We start from the raw sequence: 24,463 nt of genomic DNA on the forward strand, positions 1-24,463 counted from the left end.
CAAAAGACAATAATTAGTTAATTTGATGCCAAAATAAAAAATCAGTTGAAATTGCACTGTGGATGTATATATATAGTCTTCAGGATTGCAACATACCTTACTTATGGATCTTGGGTCCATGACATGGGGTACCCAGCCTACTCATTGACACCCACAGATAACAATTCTAAAGAGTTACACAAATATTAGCATCGTAGCTTTAGCTCTTATCGCAGGACTCTAACTGTGGGAAAACACCACACAATTCAGTCTATTGTGCCTGTCGAACGTCCATGTTGCAATGTACAGCCTCACCTGTGGAATTGGGAGGTGATTTCTCACAGTTAAAGTCCTGCAGGAAGAGCTACGACGCTAATATTAGTGTAAATTCTTCACGTTTCATGGACCCAAGATCCAGAGGTAACACTGTACAGTGCAATAGAAGTTTGCCCCAATGCAATTCTGAAGTCTAATACAGCCACAGTGTGACTTTAACTATTATTTTTGGGTGTCAAATTAACTACTCATTGTCTTTTGTTTAATTAATATAACAACATTCCAACCTTGTTCAGCTTTACCTAGTCCAAATATGGCATTATTCCACGATTTGTATCCGTTTGCATCAGTTTCAATATGGGACTCTTATTCTGAAGGCGAACTGCAAATTCCATTGTGGCTCATCCTTATTGTGGCTAGCTTCACACCGGTGCTTTTCAGACGGGATAAAACAATCACCCGCAAGGTGTACTGTCTCAAACAGAATACCGAGAAGAGCAACGGTCGGTAGTCGAACCACACTAGAACCGGAAAAAAACAACAACTCAAAACCTGTCAGACCATTGGACAAGTGAACTCGAACCGAGCCTGAGAGAAAACGGGACCTTTGTTTTTAGAAGCAGCAGGGAGCCGAACCGGAGGAAAGATGAGTTTTCTGCCCTACTTCTCTGCTGAGACCTGGACACTCCTGGCCCTCCTCATCACCCTCATAGTGGTGTAAGGACTTCAAATGAAATTGTATTACATCAAATCAAATGTTATATGCCACATGCATCGTAGTTAACCGGTGTAGACTAACAGTGAAATGCTTACTTAGGGGTCATTTTCCAACAATGCAGAGTTAAAGATATGTTTTTATTTTTTGTAAATACTTCTCTAGAATATATTACTAGTTAATGTGTGTGTGTATAGGTATGGATACTGGCCCTATGGTGTATTCACTAAGATGGGGATCCCTGGACCCAAACCCCTACCTTACCTTGGCACTATGATGGAGTATAAAAAGGTTTGTAATAATATAATAATAATATGCCATTTAGCAGACGCTTTTATCCAAAGCGACTTACAGTCATGCCTGCATACATTATTTTGTGTATGGGTGGTCCCGGGGATCGAACCCACTACCTTGGCGTTACAAGCGCCGTGCTCTACCAGCTGAGCTACAGAGGACCACGTTGTCCACATTCATAGTAAACATCTCTTACATGTTTTACACAATAGTGTTTTTTTCCCCCCCATGTAAAATAATACATTGAGAAGGACAAAAATGACTAGCAGGTTGTTTAAACAATAGATAAATAAAAGGTAATATGAGACATGATAAGTCTAGAAGTTGTGTTGCTGGCCCCTGGGGGCCGTAAAACAGAACAGAACAGAACAAACCCTCCTGAACCCTGACCTGTTTCAGGTGTTCATCCCTCCTGAACCCTGACCTGTTTCAGGTGTGTTCTCTGTTCAGGCATGAATCAGCTGTTTTTTTTTTCTCTCTCTCTCTCCCTCTCTCTCTCTGTACTCTCTCTCTCTCTCTGTACTCTCTCTCCATGTCTCTCTCTCTCTCTCTCTCTCTCTCTCTCTGTCTCTCTCTCTCTCTCTCTCTCTCTCTCTCTCTCTCTCTCTCTCTCTCTCTCTCCAGGGTTTCACTAACTTTGACACAGAGTGCTTTCAGAAGTATGGGAGAATCTGGGGGTGAGTTCAGTTGGCTGTACTGTACTAGGTTGACTCACAACTGTACTATGCTCAATTCTTCACCTGCTCAAGCTATCATGTGACCATGAATAATAATAGTAATATCAACAGTAACAACAAGAATAATGTTATATATGTAGTTTTATATGAGGTGGTTTAAGCCAGGTGTGTGTGTGTTTCTCCTCTGTGAAGGATCTATGATGGGAGGCAGTCTGTTCTGTGTACCATGTACATTGAGGGAAAAAAGTATTTGATCCCCTGCTGATTTTGTAAATTTGACCACTGACAAAGAAATGATCAGTCTATAATTTTAATGGTAGGTTTTTTTGAACATTGAGAGACAGAATAACAACAAAAAAATCCAGAAAAACACATGTCAAAAATGTTATAAATTGATTTGCATTATAACGAGGGAAATAAGTATTTGACCCCTCTGCAAAACATGACTTAGTACTTGGTGGAAAAACCCTTGTTGGCAATCACAGAGGTCAGACGTTTCTTGTAGTTGGCCACCAGGTTTGCACACATCTCAGGAGGCATTTTGTTCCACTCCTCTTTGCAGATCTTCTATAAGTCATTAAGGTTTTGAGGCTGACATTTAGCGAACCTTCAGCTCCCTCCACATATTTTCTATGGTATTAAGGTCTGAAGACTGGCTAGGCCACTCCAGGACCTTAATGTGCTTCTTCTTGAGCCACTCCTTTGTTGCCTTGGCCGTGTGTTTTGGGTCATTGTCATGCTGGAATACCCATCCACGACCCATTTTCAATGCCCTGGCTGAGGGAAGGAGGTTCTCACCCAAGATTTGACGATACATGGCCCCGTCCATCGTCCCTTTGATGCGGTGAAGTTGTCCTGTCCCCTTAGCAGAAAAACACCCCCAAAGCATAATGTTTCCACCTCCATGTTTGACGGTGGGGATGGTGTTCTTGGGGTCATAGGCAGTATTGCTCCTCCTCCAAACACGGCGAGTAGAGTTGATGCCAAAGAGCTCGATTTTGGTCTCATCTGACCACAACACTTTCACCCACTTCTCCTCTGAATCATTCAGATGTTCATTGGCAAACTTCAGACGTGCCTGTATATGTGCTTTCTTGAGCAGGGGGACATTGAGGGCGCTGCAGGATTTCAGTCCTTCACGGCGTAGTGTGTTACCAATTGTTTTCTTGGTGACTATGGTCCCAGCTGCCTTGAGATCATTGACAAGATCCTCCCGCGTAGTTCTGGGCTGATTCCTCACCGTTCTCATGATCATTGCAACTCCACGAGGTGAGATCTTGCATGGAGCCCCAGGCCAAGGGAGATTGACAGTTCTTTTGTGTTTCTTCCATTTGCGAATAATCGCATCAACTGTTGTCACCTTCTCACCAAGCTGCTTGGCGATGGTCTTGTAGCCCATTCCAGCCTTGTGTAGGTCTACAATCTTGTCCCTGACATCCTTGGAGAGCTCTTTGGTCTTGGCCATGGTGGAGAGTTTGGAATCTGATTGATTGATTGCTTCTGTGGACAGGTGTCTTTTATACAGGTAACAAACTGAGATTAGGAGCACTCCCTTTAAGAGTGTGCTCCTAATCTCAGCTCGTTACCTGTATAAAAGACACCTGGGAGCCAGAAATCTTTCTGATTGAGAGGGGGTCAAATACTTATTTCCCTCATTAAAATGCAAATCAATTTATAACATTTTTGACATGCGTTTTTCTGGATTTTTTTGTTGTTATTCTGTCTCTCACTGTTCAAATAAACCTACCATTAAAATTATAGACTGATAATTTCTTTGTCAGTGGGCAAACGTACAAAATCAGCAGGGGATCAAATACTTTTTTCCCTCACTGTAGGTGTATATGAGGTGGTTTAATCCAGGTGTGTGTGTGTTTCTCCTCTGTGAAGGATCTATGATGGGAGGCAGCCTGTTCTGTGTATCATGGACAAAAGCATGATCAAGACCATCCTGATTAAAGAGTGTTATAACATCTTCACCAACCGCAGGGTGAGACACCCACCCACACACACACACACACACACACACACACACACACACACCCTAATAATAATAATCCTAACATCATTATTTATATTATTAATACATTATCTGTGGAATTCATGTAAATATGAAAGACTTCTGTCTGAACGGAGAGCTGTTTGATAATTATTACAACTGTCCTCCATGTTTTAGAACCTCCATCTGAGCGGTGAGCTGTTTGATAATTATTACAACTGTCCTCCATGTTTTAGAACTTCCATCTGAACGGAGAGCTGTTTGATAATTATTACAACTGTCCTCCATGTTTTAGAACCTCCATCTGAACGGAGAGCTGTTTGATAATTATTACAACTGTCCTCCATGTTTTAGAACCTCCATCTGAACGGAGAGCTGTTTGATAATTATTACAACTGTCCTCCATGTTTTAGAACTTCCATCTGAACGGTGAGCTGTTTGATAAATATTACAACTGTCCTCCATGTTTTAGAACTTCCGTCTGAACGGAGAGCTGTTTGATAATTATTACAACTGTCCTCCATGTTTTAGAACTTCCATCTGAACGGAGAGCTGTTTGATAATTATTACAACTGTCCTCCATGTTTTAGAACCTCCATCTGAACGACGAGCTGTTTGATAATTATTACAACTGTCCTCCATGTTTTAGAACTTCCATCTGAACGGAGAGCTGTTTGATAATTATTACAACTGTCCTCCATGTTTTAGAACTTCCATCTGAACGGAGAGCTGTTTGATAATTATTACAACTGTCCTCCATGTTTTAGAACTTCCGTCTGAACGGCGAGCTGTTTGATGCGTTGTCCGTTGCCGAGGACGATACATGGAGACGGATCCGCAGTGTCCTCTCTCCTTCCTTTACCTCTGGACGACTAAAAGAGGTAGAACCATCCCTCCATCTCCCTCATCCTTTTGTCATCTGTCATTTCTACTCATGTTTTATCAATTTATTATAAACTCATTATAGCTTGTTATAAACTCTTTATAAACCCATTTTGAACATGTTATAAAGTTATTATCAACGTGTTATAAACTCCTCTCTCTTCTCTAGATGTTTGGTGTCATGAAGCAGCTAACCTGCTACTCTCTCTCTCTCTCTCTCTCTCTCTGTTCTCTCTCTGTCTCTCTCTGTACTCTCTCTCTCCCCTCTCTCTCTCTCTCTCTCTCTCTCTCTCTATCTCTCTCTCTCTCTCTGTCTGTCTGTCTGTCTGTCTGTCTGTCTGTCTGTCTGTCTGTCTGTCTGTCTGTCTCTGTCTCTGTCTCTGTCTCTGTCTCTGTCTCTGTCTCTGTCTCTCTCTGTCTCTCTCACTCCCACCCCTTTCTCTCTCTCTCTCTCTCTCTCTCTCTCTCTCTCTCTCTCTCTTCTCTCTCTCTCTCTCTCTCTCTCTCTCTCTCTCTCTCTCTCTCTCTCTCTCTCTGTCTCTGTCTCTCTCTCTCCCTTCTCTCTCTCTCTCTCTCTCTCTCTCTCTCTCTCTCTCTCTCTCTCTCTCTCTCTCTCTCTCTCTCTCTGTCTCTGTCTCTCTCACTCCCACCCCTTTCTCTCTCTCTCTCTCTCTCTCTCTCTCTCTCTCTCTCTCTCTGTCTCTCTCTCTCCCTTCTCTCTCTCTCTCTCTCTCTCTCTCTCTCTCTCTCTCTCTCTCTCTCTCTCTCTCTCTCTCTCTCTCTCTTCCCTTCTCTCTCTCTCTCTCTCTCTCTCTCTCTCTCTCTCCTCTAGATGTTTGGTATCATGAAGCAGCACTCCTCTACCCTGCTGAATGGAATGAAGAAGCAGGCAGATAAAGACCAGGCCATCGAACTGAAGGAGTGAGTCCTGACCTCTGACCTCTAACCTCTGACTTTTCACCTTACACCTCTGAGTCTTGATTGTAATACACACACACAAAGTATTCACATTTTGTGTTACAGCCTGAATTCAAAATGGATTAAAAAAAAATAAAAAAAAATCACACATCTACACACAATACATTTTACATTACATTTTAATAATTTAGCAGACGCTCTTATCCAGAGCAACTTACAGTAAGTGAGTGCATACATTTTTCATACTGGCCCCCCGTGGGAAACGAACCCACAACCCTGGCGTTGCAAGCGCCATGCTCTACCAACTGAGCTACAGGGGACTCCAATACCCCATAATGACAGTGAAAACATGTTTTTAGGACATTTATCGAAAATGAAATACAGAAATATCTCATTTATATAATTATTCACACCCCTGAGTGAATACATGTTAGAATCACCTTTAGCAGCGATTACAGCTGTGAGTCTTTCTGGGTAAGTCTCTAAGAGCTTTGTACACCTGGATTGTACAATATTCGCACATTATTCTTTTTAAAATTCTTCAAGCTCTGTCAAGTTGGTTGTTGATCATTACTAGAAAGCCATTTCATGTCTTGCCATAGATTTTCAAGCCGAATTTAAGTCAATACTGTAACTAGGCCACTCAGGAACATTCAATGTCATCTAAGTAAGCAACTCCAGTGTATATTTGGCCTTGTGTTTTAGGTTATTGTCCTGCTGAAAGGTGAATCTGTCTGTTTGAAAGCAGATTGAACCAGGTTTTTGTCTAGGATTTTGCCTGTGCTTAGCTCTATTCTGTTTATTTTTATCCTAAAAAACTCTCTAGTCCTTGCCGATGACAAGCATACCCTTAACATGATGCAATGGCCACCACCATAATTGAGACATGTAGAGTGGTACTCAGTGATGTGTTGCGCTGGATTTGCCCCAAACGTAACACTTTGTATTCAGGGCATAAAGTTAATTGCTTTGCCACTTTTTTGCAGTATTATTTTAGTAACTTGTTACAAACAGGGTGCATGTTTTGGAATATGTTTTATTCTGTACAGGCTTCCTTCTTTTCACTCTGTCAATTAGGTTAGTATTGTGGAGTAACTACAATGTTATTGATCCATCCCCAGTTTTCTCCTATCTCACCCATTAAACTGTAACTATTTTAAAGTCACCATTGGCTTCTTGGTGAAATCCCTGAGCGGTTTCCTTCCTCTCCGGCAACTGTGTTAGGAAGGACGCCTGTATCTTTGTAGTGACTGGGTGTATTGATACACCATCCAAAGTCTAATTAATAACTTCACCATGCTCAAAGGGATATTCAATGTCTTCTTTTTTTATATACCCATCTACCAATAGGTGCCCTTCTTTGCAAGGCATTAGAAAACCTCCCTGGTCTTTGTGGTTGAATCTGTGTTTGAAATTCACTGCTCGACTGAGGGACCTCACAGATAATTGTATGTGTGGGGTAAAGAGATGAGGTAGTCATAAAGAAATCATGCTAAACACTATCATTGCACACAGAGTGACTCCATGCAACTCATTATGTGACTTGTTAAGCACATTTTTACTCCTGACCTTATTTAGGCTTTCCATAACAAAGGGGTTGAATACTTATTGACTCAAGATATTTCAGCTTTTCATTTTTCATTAATTTGTAAAAGTTTCTAAAAACAGAATTCCACTTTGACACACTTCACTTTGTGTGGAAGGCCAGTGACACAAAATCTAAATTTAATCCATTTTAAATTCAGGCTGTAAAACAAGAAAATGTGGAAAAAGTCAAAGGGTGTGAATACTTTCTGAAGGCACTGTTTAAAATATGAAACTTAACAGACGTTTTATGTTTTTTTGGGAAATACCGGTATGTTTGTGGTCAGTAGTTGTGGTCAGTAGTTTTGTGGTCAGTAGTTGTGGTCGATAATTGTGTGGTTGTGGTCAGTAGTTGTGTGGTTGTGGTCAGTAGTTGTGTAGTTGTGGTCAGTAGTTGTGTGGTTGTGGTCAGTAGTTGTGGTCAGTGGTTGTGTGGTTGTAGTCAGTAGTTGTGTAGTTGTGGTCAGTTGTTGTGTGGTTGTGGTCAGTAGTTGTGGTCAGTATTTGTGGTCAGTAGTTGTGTGGTTGTGGTCAGTAGTTGTGGTCAGTAGTTGTGGTCAATAGTTGTGTGGTTGTGGCGAGTAGTTGTGGTCAGTAGTTGTGGTTGTGGTCAGTAGTTGTGGTCAGTAGTTGTGTGGTTGTGGTCAGTAGTTGTGGTCAGTAGTTGTGTGGTTGTAGTCAGTAGTTGTGGTCAGTAGTTGTGTGGATGTGGTCAGTAGTTGTGGTCAGTAGTTGTGGTCAGTAGTTGTGGTCAGTCGTTGTGTGGTTGTGGTCAGTAGTTGTGGTCAGTCGTTGTGTAATTGTGGTTGTGTTGCAGGTTCTTTGGGCCCTACAGTATGGACGTGGTCACCAGCACAGCCTTCAGTGTGGACATTGACTCTCTGAACAACCCTTCAGACCCCTTCGTCTCCAACGTCAAGAAGATGCTCAAGTTTGACCTGTTCAACCCACTGTTCCTTCTAGTCGGTGAGACCACACACACACACACACACACACACACACACACACACACACACACACACACACAGAAGCAAAGTTGTACTTTTTAATCATATAAAGTGATACTCCTTTTTATAAAAGTTTATCTTCTCCTCTCTCCTCCTTCTCCAGCGTTGTTCCCCTTCACGGGTCCTATCATGGAGAAGATGAAGTTTTCTTTCTTCCCGACTGCGGTGACGGACTTCTTTTACGCCTCGCTGGCTAAGATCAAATCTGGACGCGGCACTGGGAACACAACTGTAAATGTTTTATATTTGTATTGAAATATTCTGAATTTATATATTGAACAAAAATATAAACGCAACATGCAAAAATGTCAACGGTTTTACTGAGTTACAGTTCATATAAGGAAATCAGTCAATTGAAATAAATAAATTAGGCCCTAATCTATGGATTTCACATGAATGGGCAGGGGCGCAGCTATGGGTTGGCCTGGGAGGGCATAGGTCCACCCACTGGGGAGCCATGCCCAGCCAATGAGAATGAGTTTTTCCCCACAAAAGGGCTTTATTACAGACAGAAATACTCCTCAGTTTCATCAGCTGTCCGGGTGGCTGGTCTCAGACGATCCCGCAGGTGGAGATCCTGGGCTTGTGTGGTTACACGTGGTCTGCGGTTGTAAGGCCAGTTGGACGTACTGTCAATTTCTCTAAAACAACGTTGGAGGCGGTTTATGGTAGAGAAATTAACATTCAATTCTCTGGCAACAGCTCTGGTGGACATTCCTCCAGTCAGCATGCCAATTGCACGCTCCCTCAAAACTTGAGACATCTGTGGCATTGTGAGGTGTGACAAAACTGCAAAACTGCACATTTTAGAGTGGCCTTTCATTGTCCCCAGCACAAGGTGCACCTGTGTAATGATCATGCTGTTTAATCAGCTTCTTCATATGCCACCTGTCAGGTGGATGGATTATCTTGGCAAAGGACAAATGCTCACTAACAGGGATGTAAACAATATTGTGTACAAAAGCTTTTTCTGTGTATGGAACATTTCTGGGATCTTTTATTTCAGCTCATGAAACATGGGACCAACACTTCACATGTTGCATTTACAGTTGAAGTCAGAAGTGTACATACACTTAGGTTGGAGTCATTAAAACTCGTTTTTCAACCACTCCTCAAATTTCTTGTTAATAAACTATAGTTTTTGCAAGCGGTTAGGACATCTACTTTCTGCATGACACAAGTCATTTTTCCCAACAGTTGTTTACAGACAGATTATTTCACTTTTCATTCACTGTATCACAATTCCAGTGATACATCATTCTCTCTACTATTATTCTGACATTTCACATTCTTAAAATAAAGTGGTGATCCTAACTGACCCAAGACAGCGAATTTTTTACTTGGATTAAATGTCAGGAATTGTGAAAAACTGAGTTTAAATATATTTGGCTAAGGTGTATGTAAACTTCCAACTTCAACTGTATGTCTTTATTCAGTATATATTATGTTTAGGAAACCTATGTTACTATTAGTTATGGGCACCAATAAGTCCATATCGATTTCAGTTGCATTTTACTTATTATATCGCAATGTAAAAACACTATTATTGGGACCCAAATATCTACATTCATATTTCTTTTAATATTTTGATTCCACATTATTGCAACATTTACATATTTTGGTCAGTTAGACAGCAGATACCCAGTAGAATCTGTTTGTGTTTGTTGTGATTGGACCAGATCCAGTAGAATCTGTTTGTGTTGGTTGTGAATGGACCAGATCCAGTAGAATCTGTTTGTGTTGGTTGTGATTGGACCAGATCCAGTAGAATCTAGTTGTGTTTGCTGGGATTGGACCAGATCCAGTAGAATCTGTTTGTGTTGGTTGTGATTGGATGGATTTTACATCATTTCTTTCTGCTTCCAGAGTCGGGTGGATTTCTTACAGCTGATGATCGACTCTCAGAAAGGCAGCGACACAAAGACAGGAGAGGAACAGACTAAAGGTACCTGCCAAACACACACCTGGAAACTACTGTTACAAACACACACCTGTAAACTACTGCTACAAAAACACACCTGTTAACTACTGTTACAAACACACACCTGTTAACTACTGTTACAAACACACACCTGTTAACTACTGCTACAAAAACACACCTGTTAACTACTGTTACAAACACACACCTGTTAACTACTGTTACAAACACACACCTGTTAACTACTGTTACAAACACACACCTGTTAACTACTGTTACAAACACACACCTGTTAACTACTGTTACAAACACACACCTGTAAACTACTGTTACAAACACACACCTGGAAACTACTGCTACAAACACACACCTGTTAACTACTGTTACAAACACACACCTGTAAACTACTGCTACAAAAACACACCTGTAAACTACTGTTACAAACACACACCTGTTAACTACTGTTACAAACACACACCTGTTAACTACTGTTACAAACACACACCCGTTAACTACTGTTACAAACACACACCTGTTAACTACTGTTACAAACACACACCTGGAAACTACTGTTACAAACACACACCTGGAAACTACCGTTACAAACACACACCTGTTAACTACTGTTACAAACACACACCTGTTAACTACTGTTACAAACACACACCTGTAAACTACTGTTACAAACACACACCTGGAAACTACTGCTACAAACACACACCTGTAAACTTCTGTTACAAACACACACCTGTTAACTACTTTACAAACACACACCTGTTAACTACTTTACAAACACACACCTGTAAACTACTGCTACAAACACACACCTGTAAACTATTGCTAGAAACACACACCTGTAAACTACTGTTACAAACACACACCTGTAAACTACTGTTACAAACACACACCTGTAAACTACTGTTACAAACACACACCTGTTAACTACTGTTACAAACACACACCTCTAAACTACTGTTACAAACACACACCTGTAAACTACTGTTACAAACACACACCTGGAAACTACTGTTACAAACACACACCTGGAAACTACCGTTACAAACACACACATTAAACTACTTTACAAACACACACCTGTAAACTTCTGTTACAAACACACACCTGTTAACTACTTTACAAACACACACCTGTTAACTACTTTACAAACACACACCTGTAAACTACTGCTACAAACACACACCTGTAAACTATTGCTAGAAACACACACCTGTAAACTACTGTTACAAACACACACCTGTAAACTACTGTTACAAACACACACCTGGAAACTACCGTTACAAACACACACCTGTAAACTACCGTTACAAACACACACCTGTAAACTACTGTTACAAACACACACCTGTTAACTACTGTTACAAACACACACCTGTTAACTACTGCTACAAACACACACCTGGAAACTACTGTTACAAACACACACCTGGAAACTACCGTTACAAACACACACCTGTTAACTAGTTACAAACATACACCTGTTAACTACTGCTAGAAACACACACCTGGAAACTACTGTTACAAACACACACCTGGAAACTACTGTTACAAACACACACCTGGAAACTACTGTTACAAACACACACCTGTAAACTACTGTTACAAACACACACCTGGAAACTACTGTTACAAACACACACCTGTTAACTACTGCTACAAACACACACCTGTAAACTACTGTTACAAACACACACCTGTTAACTACTGCTACAAACACACACCTGTAAACTACTGTTACAAACACACACCTGTAAACTACTGTTACAAACACACACCTGTTAACTACTGTTACAAACACACACCTGTTAACTACTGTTACAAACACACACCTGTTAACTACTGTTACAAACACACACCTGTAAACTACTGTTACAAACACACACCTGTAAACTACTGTTACAAACACACACCTGTTAACTACTGTTACAAACACACACCTGTTAACTACTGTTACAAACACACACCTGTAAACTACTGTTACAAACACACACCTGTAAACTACTGTTACAAACACACACCTGTAAACTACTGTTACAAGCACACACCTGGAAACTACTGTTACAAACACACACCTGGAAACTACCGTTACAAACACACACATGTAAACTACTTTACAAACACACACCTGTAAACTTCTGTTACAAACACACACCTGTTAACTACTTTACAAACACACACCTGTTAACTACTTTACAAACACACACCTGTAAACTACTGCTACAAACACACACCTGTAAACTATTGCTAGAAACACACACCTGTAAACTACTGTTACAAACACACACCTGTAAACTACTGTTACAAACACACACCTGTAAACTACTGTTACAAACACACACCTGTTAACTACTGTTACAAACACACACCTGTAAACTACTGTTACAAACACACACCTGTAAACTACTGTTACAAACACACACCTGGTAACTACTGTTACAAACACACACCTGGAAACTACTGTTACAAACACACACCTGTAAACTTCTGTTACAAACACACACCTGTTAACTACTTTACAAACACACACCTGTTAACTACTTTACAAACACACACCTGTAAACTACTGTTACAAACACACACCTGTTAACTACTGCTACAAACACACACCTGTAAACTACTGTTACAAACACACACCTGTAAACTACTGTTACAAACACACACCTGTTAACTACTGTTACAAACACACACCTGTTAACTACTGTTACAAACACACACCTGTTAACTACTGTTACAAACACACACCTGTAAACTACTGTTACAAACACACACCTGTAAACTACTGTTACAAACACACACCTGTTAACTACTGTTACAAACACACACCTGTTAACTACTGTTACAAACACACACCTGTAAACTACTGTTACAAACACACACCTGTAAACTACTGTTACAAACACACACCTGTAAACTACTGTTACAAGCACACACCTGGAAACTACTGTTACAAACACACACCTGGAAACTACCGTTACAAACACACACATGTAAACTACTTTACAAACACACACCTGTAAACTTCTGTTACAAACACACACCTGTTAACTACTTTACAAACACACACCTGTTAACTACTTTACAAACACACACCTGTAAACTAATGCTACAAACACACACCTGTAAACTATTGCTAGAAACACACACCTGTAAACTACTGTTACAAACACACACCTGTAAACTACTGTTACAAACACACACCTGTAAACTACTGTTACAAACACACACCTGTTAACTACTGTTACAAACACACACCTGTAAACTACTGTTACAAACACACACCTGTAAACTACTGTTACAAACACACACCTGGTAACTACTGTTACAAACACACACCTGGAAACTACTGTTACAAACACACACCTGTAAACTTCTGTTACAAACACACACCTGTTAACTACTTTACAAACACACACCTGTTAACTACTTTACAAACACACACCTGTAAACTACTGCTACAAACACACACCTGTAAACTATTGCTAGAAACACACACCTGTAAACTACTGCTACAAACACACACCTGTAAACTACTGTTACAAACACACACCTGTAAACTACTGTTACAAACACACACCTGTAAACTACTGTTACAAACACACACCTGTTAACTACTGTTACAAACACACACCTGTTAACTACTGTTACAAACACACACCTGTTAACTACTGTTACAAACACACACCTGTTAACTACTGTTACAAACACACACCTGTTAACTACTGTTACAAACACACACCTGTAAACTACTGTTACAAACACACACCTGTTAACTACTGCTAGAAACACACACCTGTAAACTACCGTTACAAACACACACCTGGAAACTACCGTTACAAACACACACCTGTTAACTACTGTTACAAACACACACCTGTTAACTACTGTTACAAACACACACCTGTAAACTACTGTTACAAACACACACCTGTTAACTACTGTTACAAACACACACCTGTTAACTACTGTTACAAACACACACCTGTTAACTACTGTTACAAAGCAACACACCTGTAAACTACTGTTACAAACACACACCTGTTAACTACTGTTACAAACACACACCTGTAAACTACCGTTACAAACACACACCTGTAAACTACTGTTACAAACACTCTGTCTCTCTCTCTCTCCCTCTCTCTCGCTCACTCACTCACTCACTCACTCACTCTCTCTCTCTCTCTCTCTCTCTCTCTCTCTCTCTCTCTCTCTCTCTCTCTCTCTCTCTCTCTCTCTCTCTCTCTCTCTCTCTCTCTCTCTCTCTCTCTCTCTCTCTCTCTCTCTCTCTCTCTCTCACTCCCCCCCTCTCTCTCTCCCCCCCTTCTCTTTATATCTCCCCCCCCTCTCTCTCTCTCTCTCTCTCTCTCTCACTCCCCCCCTCTCTCTCTCCCCCCTTCTCTTTATATCTCCCCCCCCTCTCTCTCTCTCTCTCTCTCTCTCTTCCCCCCTCTCTCTCTCTCCCCTCTCTCTTCCCCCTCTCTCTCTCCATCTCTCTCTCTCCCCTCTCTCTTCCCCCTCCCTCTCTCCATCTCTCTCTCCCCCCCTCTCTCTCTCTCCCTCTCTCTCCCCCCCTCTCTCTCTCCCTCTCCCCCCCCCCCTCTCTCTCCCTCTCTCTCACTCTCTCTCCACAGGACTGACTGATCATGAGATCTTGTCTCAGGCCATGATCTTTATCTTTGCTGGCTACGAGACCAGCAGCAGTACGATGAGTTTCCTGGCCTATAACATAGCTACCAACCCACATGTCATGACCAAACTACAGGAGGAGATAGATACTGTGTTCCCCAACAAGGTAACCCCCACACCATGACCAAACTGCAGGAGGAGTTAGATACTGTGTTCCCCAACAAGGTAACCCCACACCATGACCAAACTGCAGGAGGAAATAGATACTGTGTTCCCCAACAAGGTAACCCCCACACCATGACCAAACTGCAGGAGGAGTTAGATACTGTGTTCCCCAACAAGGTAACCCCCACACCATGACCAAACCGCAGGAGGAATTAGATACTGTGTTCCCCAACAAGGTAACCCCCACACCATGACCAAACCGCAGGAGGAGTTAGATACTGTGTTCCCCAACAAGGTAACCCCCACACCATGACCAAACTGCAGGAGGATTTAGATACTGTGTTCCCCATCAAAGTAACCCCCACACCATGACCAAACTGCAGGAGGAGATAGATACTGTGTTCCCCAACAAGGTAACCCCCACACCATGACCAAACTGCAGGAGGAGATAGATACTGTGTTCCCCAACAAGGTAACCCCCACACCATGACCAAACTGCAGGAGGAGATAGATACTGTGTTCCCCATCAAAGTAACCCCCACACCATGACCAAACTGCAGGAGGAGATAGATACTGTGTTCCCCATCAAAGTAACCCCCACACCATGACCAAACTGCAGGAGGAAATAGATACTGTGTTCCCCAACAAGGTAACCCCCACACCATGACCAAACTGCAGGAGGAGGTAGATACTGTGTTCCCCAACAAGGTAACCCCCACACCATGACCAAACTGCAGGAGGAGATAGATACTGTGTTCCCCATCAAAGTAACCCCCACACCATGACCAAACTGCAGGAGGAGATAGATACTGTGTTCCCCATCAAAGTAACCCCCACACCATGACCAAACTGCAGGAGGAGATAGATACTGTGTTCCCCATCAAAGTAACCCCGGTGTCAGATGTGGTGAGGTACTGATGTAAACTACCGGTCAAAAGTTTTATAATACCTACTCATTCAAGGTTTTTTTTTATTTTTACTATTTTCTACATTGTAGAATAATAGTGAAGACATCAAAACTATGAAATAACACATATGGAATCTTGTAGTAACCAAGAAAATGTTAAACAAATCTAAATATATTTTATATTTGAGATTCTTCAAATAGCCACCCTTTGCCTTGATGACAGCATTGCACACTCTTGGCATTCTCTCAACCAGCATCATGAGGTAGTAACCTGGAATGCATTTCAATTAACAGGTGTGCCTTCTTAAAAGTTAATTTGTGGAATTTCTTTCCTTCTTAAGCCAATCAGTTGTGTTGTGACAAGATAGGGGGGTATACAGAAGATAGCCCTATTTGGTAAAAGACCAAGTCCCTATTATGGCAAGAACAGCTCAAATAAGCAAAAAGAAACTACAGTCCATCATTACTTTAAGACATGAAGGTCAGTCAATACGGAACATTTCAAGAACTTTGAAAAGTTTATTCAAGTGCAGTCGCAAAAACCATCAAGCGCTATTTGAAATTCTTCAAATAGCCACCCTTTGCCTTTATGGCAGCTTTGCACACTCTTGGCATTCTCTCAACCAGCGTCACCTGGAATGCTTTTCCAACAGTCTTGAAGGAGTTCCCACATATGCTGAGCACTTGTTGGCTGCTTTTCCTTCACTCTGCGGTATGACTCATCCCAAACCATCTCAATTTGGTTGAGGTCCGGGGATTGTGGAGGCCAGGTCATCTGATGCAGCACTCCATCACTCTCCTTCTTGGTCAAATAGCCCTTACACAGCCTGGAGGTGTGTTGGGTCATTGTCCTGTTGAAAAACAAATGATAGTCCCACTAAGCCCAAAACAGATGGGATGGCGTATCGCTGCAGAATGCTGCGGTAGCCATGCTGGTTAAGTGTTCTTTGAATTCTAAATAAATCACAGACAGTGTCACCAGCAAAGCACCATCACACCTCCTCCTCCATGCTTTATGGTGGGAAATACACATCGCGTCTCACAAAGAGACGCCGTTTGGATCCAAAAATCTCAAATTTGGACTCGAGACCAAAGGACAAATTTACACCGGTCTAATTTCCATTGCTCGTGTTTCTTGGCCCAAGCAAGTCTCTTCTTCTTATTGGTGTCCTTTAGTAGTGGTTTCTTTGCAGCAATTCGACCATGAAGGCCTGATTCACACAGTCTCCTCTGAACAGTTGATGTTGAGATGTGTCTGTTACTTGAAATCTGTGAAGCATTTATTTAGGTTGCAATTTCTGAGGCTAGTAACTCTAATGAACTTATCCTCTGCAGCAGAGGTAACTCTGGGTCTTCCATTCCTGTGGCGGTCCTCATGAGAGCCAGTTTCATCATAGCGCTTGATGGGTTTCTGCAACTGCACTTGAAGAAACTTTCAAAGTTCTTGAAATGTTCCGTATTGACTGACCTTCATGTCTTAAAGTAATGATGGACTGTAGTTTATTTTTGCTTATTTGAGCTGTTCTTGCCATAATAGGGACTTGGTCTTTTACCAAATAGGGCTATCTTCTGTATACCCCCCTATCTTGTCACAACACAACTGATTGGCTTAAGAAGGAAAGAAATTCCACAAATTAACTTTTAAGAAGGCACACCTGTTAATTGAAATGCATTCCAGGTGACTACCACATGAAGATGGTTGAGAGAATGCCAAGAGTGTGCAGTGCTGTCATCAAGACAAAGGGTGGCTATTTGAAGAATCTCAAATATAAAATATATTTGGATTTGTTTAACACTTTTTTGGTTACTACATGATTCCATATGTGTTATTTCATAGTTTTGATGTCTTCACTATTATTCTACAATGTAGAAAATAGTAAAAATAAAGAAACACCCTTGAATGAGTAGGTGTTCTAAAACTTTTGACCGGTACTGTATGTGTAACCCCGGTGCCAGATGTGTTGAGGTACTGATGTGTGTCTAACCCCGGTGCCAGATGTGTTGAGGTACTGACGTGTGTGTAACCCCGGTGCCAGATGTGGTGAGGTACTGACGTGTTTCTAAACCCGGTTCAGGCTCCTATCCAGTACGAAGCTCTGATGCAGATGGACTATCTGGACAGTGTGTTGAACGAGTCTCTGAGACTGTACCCCATCGCCGCCCGACTGGAGAGGGTCGCCAAGAAGACGGTGGAGATCAACGGCATCATCATCCCCAAAGACTGCGTTATCCTGGTTCCCACATGGACACTCCACCGTGACCCAGAGATCTGGTCCGACCCTGAGGAGTTCAAACCAGAGAGGTACTGGACCACACTGTAACCACAGCACAACCACAATACAACCACAGCACTACCACAATTCAACAATAACACAACCACAGCACAACCACAATTCAACCATATCACAACCACAGCACAACCACAACACAAGCACTACTTTACCACAACACAAGGATAAACACACTGCTGCAATGTAACCACAACTACAGTGCATCATTATACTGCAGTGCAATGTGTTGTGTCTGAACCACAACCACAAATCAACTACAATACAATGTGTAATGTGACTGAATCACAACCACAAATCAACTACAATACAATGTGTAATGTGATTGAACCACAACCACAAATCAACTACAATACAATGTGTAATGTGACTGAACCACAACCACAAATCAACTACAATACAATGTGACTGAACCACAACCAGAAATCAACTACAATACAATGTGTAATGTGACTGAACCACAACCACAAATCAACTACAATACAATGTGTAATGTGACTGAACCACAACCACAAATCAACTACAATACAATGTGTAATGTGACTGAACCACAACCAGAAATCAACTACAATACAATGTGTAATGTGACTGAACCACAACCACAAATCAACTACAATACAATGTGTAATGTGACTGAACCACAACCACAAATCAACTACAATGTAATATGTCTGAACCACAACCACAAATCAACTACAATACAATGTGTAATGTGACTGAACCACAACCACAAATCAACTACAATACAATGTGTAATGTGACTGAACCACAACCACAAATCAACTACAATACAATGTGTAATGTGACTGAACCACAACCACAAATCAACTACAATACAATGTGTAATGTGACTGAACCACAACCCCAAATCAACTACAATACAATGTGTAATGTGACTGAACCACAACCACAAATCAACTACAATACAATGAGTGGCGCAGTGGTCTAAGGCACTGCATCGCAGTGCTAACTGTGCCACTAGAGATGGTTCGAATCCAGGCTCTGTCGCATCCGGCCGCGACCGGGAGACTCATGGGCAGCGCACAATTGGCCCAGCGTTGTCCAGGGTATGGGGAGGGAATGGCCGGCAGGGATGTAGCTCAGTTGATAGAGCATGGCGTTTGCAACGCCAGGGTTGTGGGTTCGATTCCCACGGGGGGCCAGTATAAAAAATAATAATTATTCACTAACTGTAAGTCGCTCTGGATAAGAGCGTCTGCTAAATGACTAAAATGTAAATGTAAATGTAATATATAATGTGACTGAACCACAACCACAAATCAACTACAATACAATGTGACTGAATCACAACCACAAATCAACTACAATACAATGTGTAATGTGACTGAACCACAACCACAAATCAACTACAATACAATGTGTAATGTGACTGAACCACAACCACAAATCAACTACAATACAATGTGTAATGTGACTGAACCACAACCACAAATCAACTACAATACAATGTGTAATGTGACTGAACCACAACCACAAATCAACTACAATACAATGTGTAATGTGACTGAACCACAACCACAAATCAACTACAAAACAAAGTGTAATGTGATTGAACCACAACCGCAAATCAACTACAATGTAATGTGTCTGAACCACAACCACAAATCAACTACAATACAATGTGTAATGTGACTGAACCACAACCACAAATCAACTACAATACAATGTGTAATGTGACTGAACCACAACCACAAATCAACTACAATACAATGTGTAATGTGACTGAACCACAACCACAAATCAACTACAATACAATGTGTAATGTGACTGAACCACAACCACAAATCAACTACAAAACAAAGTGTAATGTGACTGAACCACAACCGCAAATCAACTACAATGTAATTTGTCTGAACTACAACCCCAAATCAACTACAATCCAATGTGTAATGTGTCTGCCCTCTCCCTGTCCAGGTTCAGTAAGGAGAACAAGGAGTCTATTGACCCGTACACGTACATGCCGTTCGGGGCGGGGCCCAGGAACTGTATCGGGATGCGTTTCGCCCTGATCATGATCAAACTGGCCATGGTCGAGATCCTCCAGAGTTTCACATTCTCCGTCTGCGACGAGACCGAGGTGAGACGCTCACCTGAGCAGACGGAATATGACATCATCAAATATCAGTATCATTCATAGAGTTGGATAGAGGCTGTAACTTGCCGCAGCACTTGTTTTAACATGGAGCTGATTTAACTTGGTTAACTTGGTAGCGGCAGATAGCTTAGTGGTTAAGAGCGTTGTGCCAGTAACCGAAAGGTCGCTGGATCTAATTTCCGAGCCGACTAGGTGACAAATCTGTTGATGTGCCCTTGAGCAAGGCACTTAACGTAATTGCTCATGTAAGTCACTCTGGATAAGAGCGTCTGCTAAATGACTAAAATGTAAAAATGTTAGCATCTGTTTTAACATAGACCTGTTTTAGCATGGTCACCACCTGTTTTAACATGGACCTGTTTTAGCATGGTCACCACCTGTTTTAACATGTTCACCACCTGTTTTAGCTTAGTCACCTCTTGTTTTAACATGGTCACCACCTATTTTAACATGGTCACGACCTGTTTAACATGGTCACCACCTGTTTTAACATGGACCTGTTTTAACATGGACCTGTTTTAACATGGCCACCACCTGTTTTAACATGGCCACCACCTTTTTTAACATGGTCACCGCCCTTTTTTAACATGGTTACCACCTGTTTAACATGGTCACCACCTGTTTTAACATGGTCACCACCTGTTTTAACATGGACCTGTTTTAACATGGTCACCACCTGTTTTAACATGGTCACCACCTGTTTTAACATGGTCACCACCTGTTTTAACATGGTCACTACCTGTTTTAACATGGACCTGTTTTAACATGGTCACCACCTGTTTTAACATGGACCTGTTTTAACATGGTCACCACCTGTTTTAACATGGACCTGTTTTAACATGGTCACCACCTGTTTTAACATGGTCACCGCCTGTTTTAACATGGTCACCACCTGTTTTAACATGGTCACCGCCTGTTTTAACATGGTCACCACCTGTTTTAACATGGTCACCACCTGTTTTAACATGGTCACCACCTGTTTTAACATGGTCACCACCTGTTTTAACATGGACCTGTTTTAACATGGTCACCACCTGTTTTAACATGGACCTGTTTTAACATGTTCACCACCTGTTTTAACATGGTCACCACCTGTTTTGTGTTCATCATAGTTGGAGATTGACGTACAGGGTTATATAATTTATTACGTTTCTTTGGACAGGGACAAGGTGAAACAAAAGTCTCAGAAGTGAGAAGTTGCACCAGATTTAGCTAACAGCTCATTTACATCTGCAGTCCCTGAAATAAATAGATATATGCTATGTCATGTTACATTTACGTCATTTAGCAGACGCTCTTATCCAGAGCGACTTACAGTTAGTGAGTGCATACATTATTTATAATTTTTCATACCCCCCCATGGGAATCGAACCCACAACCCCTGGCGTTGCAAACGCCATGCTCTATCAACTGAGCTACATCCCTGCCGGCCATTCCCTCCCCTACCCTGGACGACGCTGGGCCAATTGTGCACCGCCACCATGGGTCTCCTGGTTGCGTCCGGCTACGACAGAGCCTGGATTCTAACCAGGATCTCTAGTGGCACAGCTAGCACTGCAATGCAGTGCCTTAGACCACTGCGCCACTCGGGAGACACAATCATGTTTTGTCATGTCATGTTATTCTCTATAGTTCCTGTTGGAGATGGACAACCAGGGTTATGTTCTGTTTTGTTATTCTCTATAGATCCTGTTGGAGATGGACAACCAGGGTTATGTTCTGTTCTGTTATTCTCTATAGATCCTGTTGGAGATGGACAACCAGGGTTATGTTCTGTTCTGTTCTGTTATTCTCTTTAGATCCTGTTGGAGATGGACAACCAGGGTTATGTTCTGTTCTGTTATTCTCTATAGATCCTGTTGGAGATGGACAACCAGGGTTATGTTCTGTTCTGTTATTCTCTATAGATCCTGTTGGAGATGGACAACCAGGGTTCTGTTCTGTCATGTTATTCTCTATAGATCCTGTTGGAGATGGACAACCAGGGTTATGTTCTGTTATGTTATTCTCTATAGATCCTGTTGGAGATGGACAACCAGGGTTATGTTCTGTTCTGTTATTCTCTATAGATCCTGTTGGAGATGGACAACCAGGGTTATGTTCTGTTCTGTTCTGTTATTCTCTATAGTTCCTGTTGGAGATGGACAACCAGGGTTCTGTTCTGTTCTGTTCTGTTATTCTCTATAGATCCTGTTGGAGATGGACAACCAGGGTTATGTTCTGTTCTGTTATTCTCTATAGATCCTGTTGGAGATGGACAACCAGGGTTATATTCTGTTCTGTTCTGTTATTCTCTATAGATCCTGTTGGAGATGGACAACCAGGGTTCTGTTCTGTTCTGTTATTCTCTATAGATCCTGTTGGAGATGGACAACCAGGGTTATATTCTGTTCTGTTCTGTTATTCTCTATAGATCCTGTTGGAGATGGACAACCAGGGTTATGTTCTGTTCTGTTATTCTCTATAGATCCTGTTGGAGATGGACAACCAGGGTTATGTTCTGTTCTGTTATTCTCTATAGATCCCGTTGGAGATGGACAACCAGGGTTCTGTTCTGTTCTGTTCTGTTATTCTCTATAGATCCTGTTGGAGATGGACAACCAGGGTTATGTTCTGTTCTGTTATTCTCTATAGATCCTGTTGGAGATGGACAACCAGGGTTATGTTCTATTCTGTTCTGTTATTCTCTATAGATCCTGTTGGAGATGGACAACTAGGGTTATGTTCTGTTCTGTCATGTTATTCTCTATAGATCCCGTTGGAGATGGATATCCAGGGTCTGCTGATGCCCAAACGACCAATCAAACTGAGGCTGGAGCCCCGTAGCAACACCACCTCCACCTCTCTCAAGAGTCCAAAAACATGACCAAATGCAGGAGTACCTTACCCTACTATCTATCTATCTATCTATCTATCTATCTACTCTGAATATTCAGACCTTACCCTGCTATAGGCTAATGAATATTCAGGCTGGGATTCAATAGGCTACTGAATATAATATGACAATAAGACTGCATTCATGATAAATGTAGCATATGTTGGCTCAACCGGAAATTACCTTTAAATGGTGCATAGCTCACAAAGAGCTGGGATTGAATCCTGGTCTCAGTTTGAGTAGGGCTCAGAAACACATTTTCACCAGATAAAAGAAAGATAGTAATACTATGGATGCATTAGGGGTACATGTCTTGTTAAAGTCAGACACCAGGGCAATCCATGGCAGATGTCATGTGTGGATCCTGTACACTACTGGCTGGAGGCTAGGATTCTCCTAGAATTTAGAACTCTAACTGGTGTTCTCTAGAACTCTACTCTCATTGTGTTCCTCTGGGTGTTCTGCTGTGCAGTCTTTCCAAAATAGAAACTTTACCGTCTGTTGAAATGATCGCTGCAGCTGCTTTGTTTTAAACTTTAATAATCACAAATCAATAAAAATCATTCCACTAAAGAACAAGGTCGTCTGTGTATTTATTAACCTTCATAAATCAAAACATAAGACACAAACACATAATCATGAGAACAATCAATATATATATTGGTTGATTGATGTTATTTATCAATAAATATGTCTAATTTCACTCAGCTAGGCCTAATTGTAGTGTTTTGACTTGGTCATCCACACATTTTCTTTTCCGAACCCAATACTGCCGCCGTGTGGCCGTTGGATGTAAATACACAGCCCTGGTAGCTCGCCTGGTTCCATTCCAAACTACATTTTACATACATTTTAAATTTTAGTCATTTAGCAGACGCTCTTATCCAGAGCGACTTACAGTTAGTGAGTGCATACATTTTCTTTTTTCATACTGGACCCCTCGGTCTCTCTCTCTCTCTCTCTCTCTCACACGGAGGTCTATCACTTAAAGACGAGAATAAAAAAAAACAGGACAAGGCTGAGATATGAGTCTGAAATGAGTTTACTTCGGAGGACACCTGTTTTGTGGAAGCCCCATGTCTGGGACGGGAGGGTTTTTGAGAGGTTTTGATAAGTGGTGTGAGGTAAGAGCCTAGCGCCTCCAGGCTGTCTGTTAATGCCTTACTGAGCGGCAGAAGGGGAGCAACAGAGGTCACAGTGTCACGATCGTCAAAAGGAGGAGACC

The 24,463-nt window shown here is 41.6% G+C and overlaps 1 pseudogene across 1 annotated transcript; it reads left to right on the forward strand.

Moving 5' to 3' along the window:
* Window positions 1–780: 780 nt before the first annotated feature.
* LOC311118750 (cytochrome P450 3A27-like) lies at window positions 781–23,817 on the forward strand (annotated as a pseudogene). Its single transcript, XR_014615692.1, has 13 exons — window positions 781–972; window positions 1,168–1,261; window positions 1,889–1,941; window positions 3,829–3,928; window positions 4,705–4,818; window positions 5,652–5,740; window positions 8,139–8,287; window positions 8,432–8,559; window positions 10,195–10,273; window positions 14,893–15,053; window positions 18,035–18,261; window positions 20,183–20,345; window positions 23,116–23,817. The product of XR_014615692.1 is annotated as a cytochrome P450 3A27-like (transcript).
* The last annotated feature ends 646 nt before the right edge of the window (window positions 23,818–24,463 follow it).

The sequence above is a fragment of the Coregonus lavaretus genome, assembly GCF_964263955.1.
Source record: "Coregonus lavaretus genome assembly, contig: HAP1_SCAFFOLD_1148, whole genome shotgun sequence".
NCBI lineage: Eukaryota > Metazoa > Chordata > Actinopteri > Salmoniformes > Salmonidae > Coregonus > Coregonus lavaretus.